Raw genomic sequence first — 10,220 nt, forward strand, 5'->3', positions numbered from 1 at the left:
AAATATACATTTTTCGGTCATTCTGAAAAAAATATTATTAAAAATACAAGAACTGTCCTGAAATCAAAACTATATAAACTATATTAAGTATTTACTTTAGATGTTCTGTACTTACTTTGCTGTAAATATGGTAATCGTAAATCATACAAGATGTTCAAAATGTTATGCCAAACTTTCTAAAATATAAAATATTTTTTCTTCGCTTTTTTTTTAAATGGAACACCCTATATATTATTTTTTCAATAGATGGAGAATTAAAAAATGAACATTTTTTGTATTTATAGTATTTCAAAATTTTTAACGGTTTTGCAGATATTTGCGGTTCTATATTTATATGGCATTTTCCATAGTAAATTTTTATCAAAGCCATCCAATGATTTTTCTCTGGTATTTTACCGTTGAATGAAATATAAAATAATATGAAATAATACTGCGTGGGTATCTGCGAAACCATTAAAAATTTTGAAATACTTCAAATACAAAAAATGTTAATTTTTTAGTTTTCCATCTAATAAAAAAATAATATACAGGGTGTGTTCCATTAAAAAAAAAAACAAAGAAATATTAGATTATATTTTAGAAAATTTGGCGTAGAATTTTGAACATCCTGTATGATTTAAGATTACGATATATACAGCAAAGTAAGTATAGGCCATCTAAATTAAATATCTAATATAGTTTTGATTTCAGGACAGTTCTTGTATTTGTAATAATTTTTTTAATGAAGGTTGAAAAATATATATTTTTTATTTTTTTATGAATAACTTTGAAACTATCAAAATATATTTATTCATATCTTAGGATTATGTAAAGTGAGCTGAAAGGAAGCCAAAAATGCAATAATATACACACCCTGTATATTATATCCATTTAAAAAAAAGGTCATCTCGATCCACTCAAACTTCTTTGAGCCACCCTTTAGAAGTTAAAATGTTTTCCTGAAATACATCCTAGTACATACTTTAGGTTTACAATTAAACAAAATACCCAAGTTTTTTTATTCTAGGAGCTACAGATGCCCGACGCACTATTGCCGGACCCTGTATAATCTATTGCAGCTGTTGTAAAATGAGTAACTATTATAATAGTACACAATGCTAATAGTACATATTTATAAAAAATAAGGTGCCAACCCTAGAGGCAGCATTTTTCATAAACGAGTACTTGTGGGGTTTGAAATTTTGATGAAAAATCCGGCAATACCGCATTTTTTATCTCTTTTTAATACATTTAATTTTCCATTAAGTTGTTGACATTACTGTCTTACATGTTAAAATCCAGACCACGCATTATCATGCCCAGATCGGTATATTTATCTCTCCTTACATTTAATAAGCGGTTTTTAAATTAGCATTATAATTTAAAGATTTTATTTCTTCAATTTCTTTTTAATTTTTACTATGATGGAGATGTTTATAGATATATATTTTATTTTCATAATCCGAAAATAAAAAAGTTTTTGACCCCGACGTGATTTGAACACGCAACCTTCTGATCTGGAGTCAGACGCGCTACCGTTGCGCCACGGAGTCTTGGCAAATGATATTTTATACCCGATAGAAAAGCGGAATGCAAAATTTTATTACAAAAAAATTAGAAATTTTTAGAAAGTGATTGCTTTTTTAAAAATAGAGAAAGCTTTCATAGTTTAATTCATAAAATTCAGAAAATTCAAGTAGCTAATAAAAAATGGGGGTACCCATTTAAAATAAAAGAATTGCTGTCAATATTGAAAATATTTTTAATTGATAGATGTCATCACTAAATTTGACATTTAGACCAGACAACTTTTTTGACAGGCTGTACTTTCCATCTAAAAATGTTAATTTTTTTTTCTTCTCAAAAACGGTTAACGTTATAGGTAGGTATAGAGTGTTTGATATTTATAGATAATATAGTGTTAGATAATATTATTGGTGATTGATAATATTGATTGATAATAGATGTTAGATAGATAAAAGTGTTAGATAATATTTTTAATTGATAGATGTCATTGTGAAACAATGATGTGCAAAAAATATCCGCTCAGCCTGGCCAATGCCTTCTATTAAAAGATCAGCCTACGGGCGGACTTTTGTTTACTTCATCAGCTGTACATACTTAGATATTGGGTTAGATTCCGTTTCATATTTTGTCGGTTGATTTTTGGTTTTAACTCTTTGATTTTTGGTATTATTTATTATTGTAGTGCAAAAAACTAATTATTTTGGTGTTGAAGTGACATAAACTACTACCAGATATATGGTCACTCTCGGTTTCGCCCAAAAAATAGAAATTTTAAAAATTACACGTTGTGCAAGTGATTTAACCTAAAAGTGCCCATACATTTTTACTTATCGTGATTTTTGTGTGTGTTTTTAAGACTCTAACAATTCATCAATAAAGCTTAAGTGGAGTGTGTTATTGGTGCTATGCCTCATCTTTGTTGTGTTCCTGGTGGAAAGGATGGTTACTAAGGATAGTTATTATACTAGGCAGCCTAAAGTGTCCGGAAGAGCAAGAAAAGTGGGTACGAGTTATAAATCAAGAGAATTTTATTGAAAATATCTTTAATAAATTTAAAAATAATATTCTCCCATGATGGTATTAATGAAAACTGGACAATTATGTTTATTTTATTCATATTGTGGAATCTCCACTCCAAGTGTTGCTGGTTCAGCTTCGATAGATTCAAACACGTAAGTAGGTATTATGATCTAGGGAAAAATAAAGAATATGTGTATTAGAGATCATGAAAAAGATTATTATTTTGAGTTCAAATTTTAAAAAGATTTTTGTAAAAACAAGACTGATACAGTTTAAAAGAAGAATGTGTTTTTGTTTGATAATATATAATGTATGTTAAGCATAACATATATTTGTTCAGTAATTTTTAATGAATAGTATTGATTATTTATAATACCAAATTAATATCAAATATTTAAGTGATGGCTGAATACAATATGAATAAAATAACAATAAAATTGGTATATTTGCATAATACAAAATTAAGTTTTAAGAATAAAGGTGTTACTAAAAATACTAAGAAATTCATATTTCTTTGAAAACAAAAAATTAAAAAAATTAAAAATTGGTCTAATGTTATTTACATTTTACGTAAGAATTATACCGTATCATCGAAAAAAATCGGCGTCTAGTTGGCTTGGAAATGAACATCGATGACATTCCCTAAATAACTGTACACATAAAATAATTAACTAGAATTTTACAATCTTGGAAAATTTGATATTCTTGAACCTTGATTCTAAATATTCTAAATTTTTTGATTTTCTTGGAATTTAGGTTCGGGAAAAACGCTGATTGATTTTTTCATTTGGTTTTTCATTATTTTTATTTGGTTTAAAAAAAACGGTTCGGCTAACATTATAGCCTCCATCAGTGTTGTGTCATATGAAAAAATAGTGTCGAATATAATCCAAAAATTGCATATAAAATATGCACACCACGCACATAATGTTTACTGCGTACTCCATAGTCAATGTAGATAATTTTAGTGTTAAGAATAATAATTTTAAAAAATATGTGGTCATCTTTTGATAAGTTTATATTAGTTTATTAATTGCAGTAAACACTATGAGGTGTGAATTATATTGTATATGTAATTTTTGGATTATATTCGACACTATTTTTCTCATATGACACAACACTGTGAAGGCTATAGTTAGCCGAAACGTTTTTTTAAAACAAATAAAAATAATGAAAACCCAAATGAAAACTTAATCAGCGTTTTTCCCGAACCTAAAAATCCCAAGAAAATCAAAATTTTAGAATAATTTAACATATAAAATGCCAGCGATCTTCATTTCATAGCCATCGCTGACGCCTTTTTTAGATAATATTGTATTATTTGTAAATATAATTTTTCGAACATTGATACTTGCAAAATATACATATAAATTTTGTGAATGCAAATAATAATACATCACTATTAGTAGATATTCAATGTTTTTTGTTAAATTAGATCGATTTTCAAACCCCAAAATTTAAAATATATTTACATTTTACCCATTATCTTATGTACCTATACATTATTTGTACATTGTAAAACATTTGCTGCATATGTATGGTTCATAGTTTATTTGCAAAAGTATTTATTACTATAAATAGGTATATATGTTGTAGTTATTAACTGTATGTTATGTATATTTCATTTAAACTATATCATTTTTAAAATACAAACCAAAAATCTGAGGAATAATTATGTTTTCCATGTATTCTACAACATATTTATTAATCCGTTATATCTAACTAGCGTGACGTCATAAATCTCGCCCGTAGGCTGATCTTTTAATAGAAGGCATTGGCCTGGCACATCCTGTATAAGAATAGTATTTAACACTTTTCTTAGTTCTTTTTTATTCAATAAGTAACCAATAAAGTTCCTCAAAGAATCAATGTAAATTAATAGCTACGTACCATTATTGGTAGGCATTAAATTCTCCGCCCCTGCTTTTTTATCTCTAACTCAAAATCAGTACTGTAATTTAATTGGCGGAAAAGGTAGAGAATCGAGATCTATTATCGGACGACAGAGAGCGCTGCAGACCCGGGTTCAAAACCCGACGAGGGAGTACAAAAGAGAAAGGGGTGAGAGAAACCCTACAGAAACCAAACCAGTGCCCCTAGGTTTTAATAAAGATAAGGCTCAAAATTTATGTCGCGAACTCCTAAACAATAGGCAAGATTCTGCTTCAGAGTCGCAAAATACAAAATACCACAATTTTTATGTTTTCACCGATATTAATAAAAATAATTACAGATACAGTGTGAGTCTTAAATGAGTGCAAATATATTTATGGGTAGTATGCTTCTGTAAAAAAAGACTGTTGGTACTGTACAGGTTGTCCCATTTTGGTTGAAATCATACGGTATCTCCGTTATTCGTAAAGATAGAAGGGTGCGGTTTGCACAAATCTGTACCACTTTTTTGTCAAACGGAAGATGCTGTCAACAAAATTTTTATAGCCCTCTTCGTTTCTGAGCTACAGGGTCTTTTCGAAAATTTTGCAATTTGGGACATAGTATCTCCGTTATTATGGATGATATCGAGAAGGTGAAAACTGCTTCTTGTAGAACTTTTTACTTAAAATACAGTGGTGTAGTCTGTTTTTCTACGAAACAAATATTTTTAAAAATATGAACTAAAGTTATGTTTTTTCTAATGGAACACCCTACATATTTATAAATCATATGATCCGCCTTGCTATGAGCTTCTCAAATATATACCGGATACGTCTCAAAAGTGACTCACCCTTATAACTTTTTTATTTTTTCAGATAAATAAACGAGATTTGGTATGTTAATATATGACGTAAATTGGAATTGATTGGTGTATTCAATTGTTTCTGGTCACTTCCGGTTTCACCGGAAATAACTACAACTTTTGATTCTTAAATGGCACCCTCGGTATATTTTTACTTTATTCGATAGAAAATGACATTCTGAATAGAATGACATATCATATGTCAACTTTTGACATTCTCGCTTAAGAAAAAATTGTGTTTTAAAATTCAATCTAGGGTGCCATGGCTATGTTAAAAACACTAATTATTCATCAAGGAGCCTAGGAAAAATAGATTCGATGGTCTAATGTTTTAGTGTCTTGTCCTGGCCAGTTAGAAATTGCTCTAATCGTATTTTTACATATCTCAATTTTTTCAAATGGAACGAAGGTAGCTCATTAGCATATTTGGAAAAAGCATTTTTTTACGAATAATTTGATACCACACACTTGGTATTTCAAGCCAATTTTTCGTTTCGAACCGCAAGGTTTAATTTCAAATAAACCATATGCGAAAATGTCAAAAGTTGACATATGATATGTCATTCTATTCAGAGTGACATTTTCTATGGAATAAAGTAAAAAAATACCGGGGGGTGCCATTTCTAAATCAAAAGTTGTTGTCATTTCCGGTGAAATCGGAAGTGACCGAAAACAATTGAATACGTCAACCAATCCTAATTTATGTCATATACTAACATACCAAATCTCGTTTTTTTAAATAAAAAAATAAAAAAGTTACAGGGGTCAGCCACTTTTGAGACGCACCCTCTATATTACTCTATATTTATTTTCACTATTTACTGCAATATTTAAAATATACCATTTTCTTATTAGCAGGCCGTGATAAATAACAAGATCAAAATGGTATTTACTAAAATAGACATACACATATTAATTTTATTTGGAATTGATATATTTTACTTTTGAACTGTTACCACTGAACCTCTGAATATATTTTTCTCTTTTTTTATAACGGAATTTATTATAATGGGATGGGGTTTGCAAATATCTAAAAGCTTGCATTATTAAAGCATTTTCCAGGTTTTCGACATCGTATTAGTTACCACGATATATTTCATATTACAAACATCCCCAAAATCAGAAATCGGGAGCGGACAAATCCGGGAATCAGGGAGGCCATATATGGATGCATTGGTTCCAATTCATTGATTGCGCGACGGTGCACACGGTCCCACCCTTCAATGTTGGATATGATGTTTGGTTTACATCTTCATCAGGGTGGGACTAAGGATTTAATATTGAAGAAAGATGTGGATCAATTTCGACATAATTGGGGACGGGCTACAGGATGACGCCTTCGACGTAAATGGACGAAATCATCAGGATTTTTCTTAATTATGGGTCGATTGGAACCAAACTCGACACGTGAAGAAGTACCCGAGTGGACTCCTCAGACGGACAGACAGACAGACGGAAGTAAGAAGAAGTTTCACTTCAAATAGGCGCAGACAATTTTTTATTTTTAACTCTACGTATTCTTTTACTGACTAATTATTCAATAAGAGTAAGTTTATCAAAATCGGTGACTTGAGCAAAATCACCAATTATTCACCTGACTATGAAAAAATGTCGAAAAATTGCCTATTTTGGCTATTATTTTACACATTTTCAGGGCTACCAAAAAAAACATAGTAAACACGGTACAATTTTCGAAATTTCAAAATTCATAATATATATGTTATAGATTTAGAATCTAGGTAACCAGTGGAAATAAGATTTTTTGGACCAAAATCATAATTTTATTGACTTTCAAAAACGCCAAGTATTTATATGCACATTTATATGCATAAAAGCTCTGGTTTTAAACATGTAAAGTTTAATTTATCAAACCTATATTTTCTTAATTAAAGTATTGAATCTTCTACCTTTTACAAATATAATAGTTTATAAAATTTTCTTAAACGATTCTTACTATATCTGCAAAACATTTCTCATTCATCGGCATTCTCTCTTTTATTTTTAATGTTTATTGTACAATCAGAGTAAGAGCAATTGATGATACAAAGAGGGCTGAATAATAGAATTCGATTGTGATTGGTAAATAGTAAATGCGAAAATAATAATGATAGTTATTTCGTATAGTTCACTATGACAGGATGAATTATAGCCTTGTACAGAATTAGGATTTACTGTAGAATAGAAGATCGATGGTTTTGAATAAAGAATGAGACTGACTAGCTGTTTTGTAATTAAATTTAGAAAATTAATAATAAAGCCTATATAGGATGTCGCAGTATCCCGTGGACATAGAACTACCACGTATTCTTGGTATCAAAATAAGTTTATTGAACACAATAATTATTTACCTACCTCTATATAAATAACTAGCGTGTACCAGCGACTTCGTTCGCGTCGAATTAATCATTTGTAATGGTGATGATAAAGCAAATCAAGAATTTCCATTAGCATACAAACTGGATAAAATTTTCTCACATTTATGTCAGCATGAGAAAAAACAATATGGCGATATTATTATATAACTTGGTAATATTTGAGGGGTAGTTTCATCTCGTTGGAATTTGACTTTCGAAAAATCCGTTTGCCAAAAATAAACTTTTTACGTCAAGCAGTAAGCAGAATCGTGGTTAAGAAATTACCCAACTTTTTGGAACACCGTGTATGATTTTTTAAAAAATTTCAAAATATGTATAAAAGCCAAATTAATTATGCTTATGCAAGCGTTTTCCCGAAAGACTAACCGTTTTTTAAATAACAAATATTGTAAAATTTGAGGGGCGTTTTCACCCTCTTGGAATTTGAGATTCGAGAAATCCCTCTTTATCCCACCTCTACACCCCACAGTCAATCCGTTTGCCAAAAATCAGCTTTAAACGTCAAGCAGTTTAAGCAGAATCGTGATTACTCAATAGTCATATTTTATGAAACACCCTGTATAAATTTATAAAAAATCTTAAAATATGTAAAACAACAAAATAAAACATACGTGTTTAAGAGTTTTCCGAAAAACTCACCGGTTTTTAAATAAAAAATATTTTAATATTTGAGGGATAGTTTCACCCCCTTAGAATTTGAGTTTCGAAAAATCCCTTCTTATCGAACCTCTAGACCCTAAAGGCAATCTGTTTTCCCAAAAATCAGCTTTTTATGTCAATCGCTTTAAGCAGGATCGTGATTAATCAATGACCAGATTTTTCGAAACACCCTGTATACATTTTTAAAAGATCTTAAAATATGTAAAAAAACAAAATAAAATACACGTGTTTAAGTGTTTTTTCGGAAACTTGACCGTTTTTTAAATAAAAAATATTGTAATATTTGAGGGGTGGTTTCGCCCTCTTGGAACTGAAATTTCGAAAAATCCCTTCTTATCGAGCTTCTACACCCTAGAAAAAACCTGTATGCCAAAATTGAGTTTCTTACGTTGAGTGGTTTGAGCAGGATCGTGATTAATCAGTATGTCAGTCACTTAAGGATTTTATATATTAGTATAGATTAAAAAATAAACACATTTTTTGAGATAATTTAAAAACAGTTATTTCAATTTGAATGAGATTAGGGGTGCCTATGTTTTGATCAGCGCTTTAACAATAATTGACTTCCACAAAAATCCAGAAAACGTACGGGAAGGGTGAAAACTAACCCCACCCTTACATAACTTTTATTAGAAATAATTTCAACTCCACTGACAGATTTTTTGTCATAAAATGATCCTGTTATTTACTACATTTCTGTCTTTTGTAAAAAAATATTTTTTGGAACATCAAATATACACTAATTATCTAGTTGGCGAATATCTAGTTCAGTAATTATCTAGTTGGCGCTATACAGGGTGGTCCGAACTGTATTCCGGAAACCTCGGCAGCATATTGTGCAGATAAAAATAAGTAAAAAAGTTCGTACAAAATGTATGTCCTAAAATGCTTAGTTTTGGAGATACAGGGTGTAGAAGTTTCACTTTTATTTCGATTTTTTTCAAATAATTTATGAAGGTAAAGATTTGGATGAAAATTGGTGTCTGGGAGTTTTTTGACATAGGGCGCCACCTACATATTTTTAAACTGGTTTGAAGAGTAATAACTTTTAGTCCGAACTTGTACAAAACTACTAAGTAAAGAAATATACATTTACGACATTTTTTACGTAAAAAAGGTCTCTTGGTAAAATTCGCTACGAGTAATGGTTCTCGAAATATTTGGAATTGAAATTATCAATACCTGTCATCATTGACATAAATTAAACATGTTGACTAAATAGTTATTAGACTGAAATCATAAATTTGAAATGTTTTTGTGTTATCTAATGTGTAACTATCTACTCAACGTGTTTATTTTTTGTCAATAATGACATGTATTGACTATTTCCATTCTAAATATCTTGTGTACGGTTGCTCGTAGGGATTTTTACCAAGAGACATTTTTTACGTAAAAAGTCACGGAAATGTATATTTTTTCACTCAGTACTTTTATACAGGTACGAACGAAAAGTTATTACTCTTCAAAAGAGTTAAAGCCACATGTAGGTAGCTTCCCCTACAAATAGGAATCATATTGACATCAAAATCAAATTTCTTATGTCAAAAATCTAGACACCAATTTTCATCCAAATATTGACGTTACTTCAGAAATTATTTGCAAAATATCAAAATAAAAATGTAACTTCTACACCCTGTATCTCGGAAACTAACCATAACTGTAGTTTGGTTTGGTTTGGTTAATGCTTTGGCGAAACGCGCGTCCAGTGTAAAAGTAAAAGTGTTTTGGTGTATTGTGGTGATTTAGTGTTTTTATTTTATTTTAGGGTATACATTTATACGAATTTTTCTACTTATTTTTATCTGCAGAATATGCTGCCGAAGTTTCCGGAATACAATTAGGACCACCCTGTATATTCTGTACTAGAAGGAACATTTCACAAAAAAATAATCAGTCGTCTGTGAGTTGGAAAATATTTCTAC

The 10,220-nt window shown here is 29.9% G+C and overlaps 1 non-coding gene across 1 annotated transcript; it reads right to left on the reverse strand.

The window, feature by feature from the left end:
• Positions 1 to 1,460: 1,460 nt before the first annotated feature.
• Trnaw-cca lies at positions 1,461 to 1,532 on the reverse strand. Its single transcript has one exon. It is a non-coding gene; the product is annotated as a tRNA-Trp (tRNA).
• Between the last annotated feature and the right edge of the window lie 8,688 nt (positions 1,533 to 10,220).

This window comes from Sitophilus oryzae, unplaced genomic scaffold (genome assembly GCF_002938485.1).
Source record: "Sitophilus oryzae breed Bouriz unplaced genomic scaffold, Soryzae_2.0 scaffold_1396_pilon_pilon, whole genome shotgun sequence".
Taxonomy (NCBI): Eukaryota; Metazoa; Arthropoda; class Insecta; order Coleoptera; family Curculionidae; genus Sitophilus; species Sitophilus oryzae.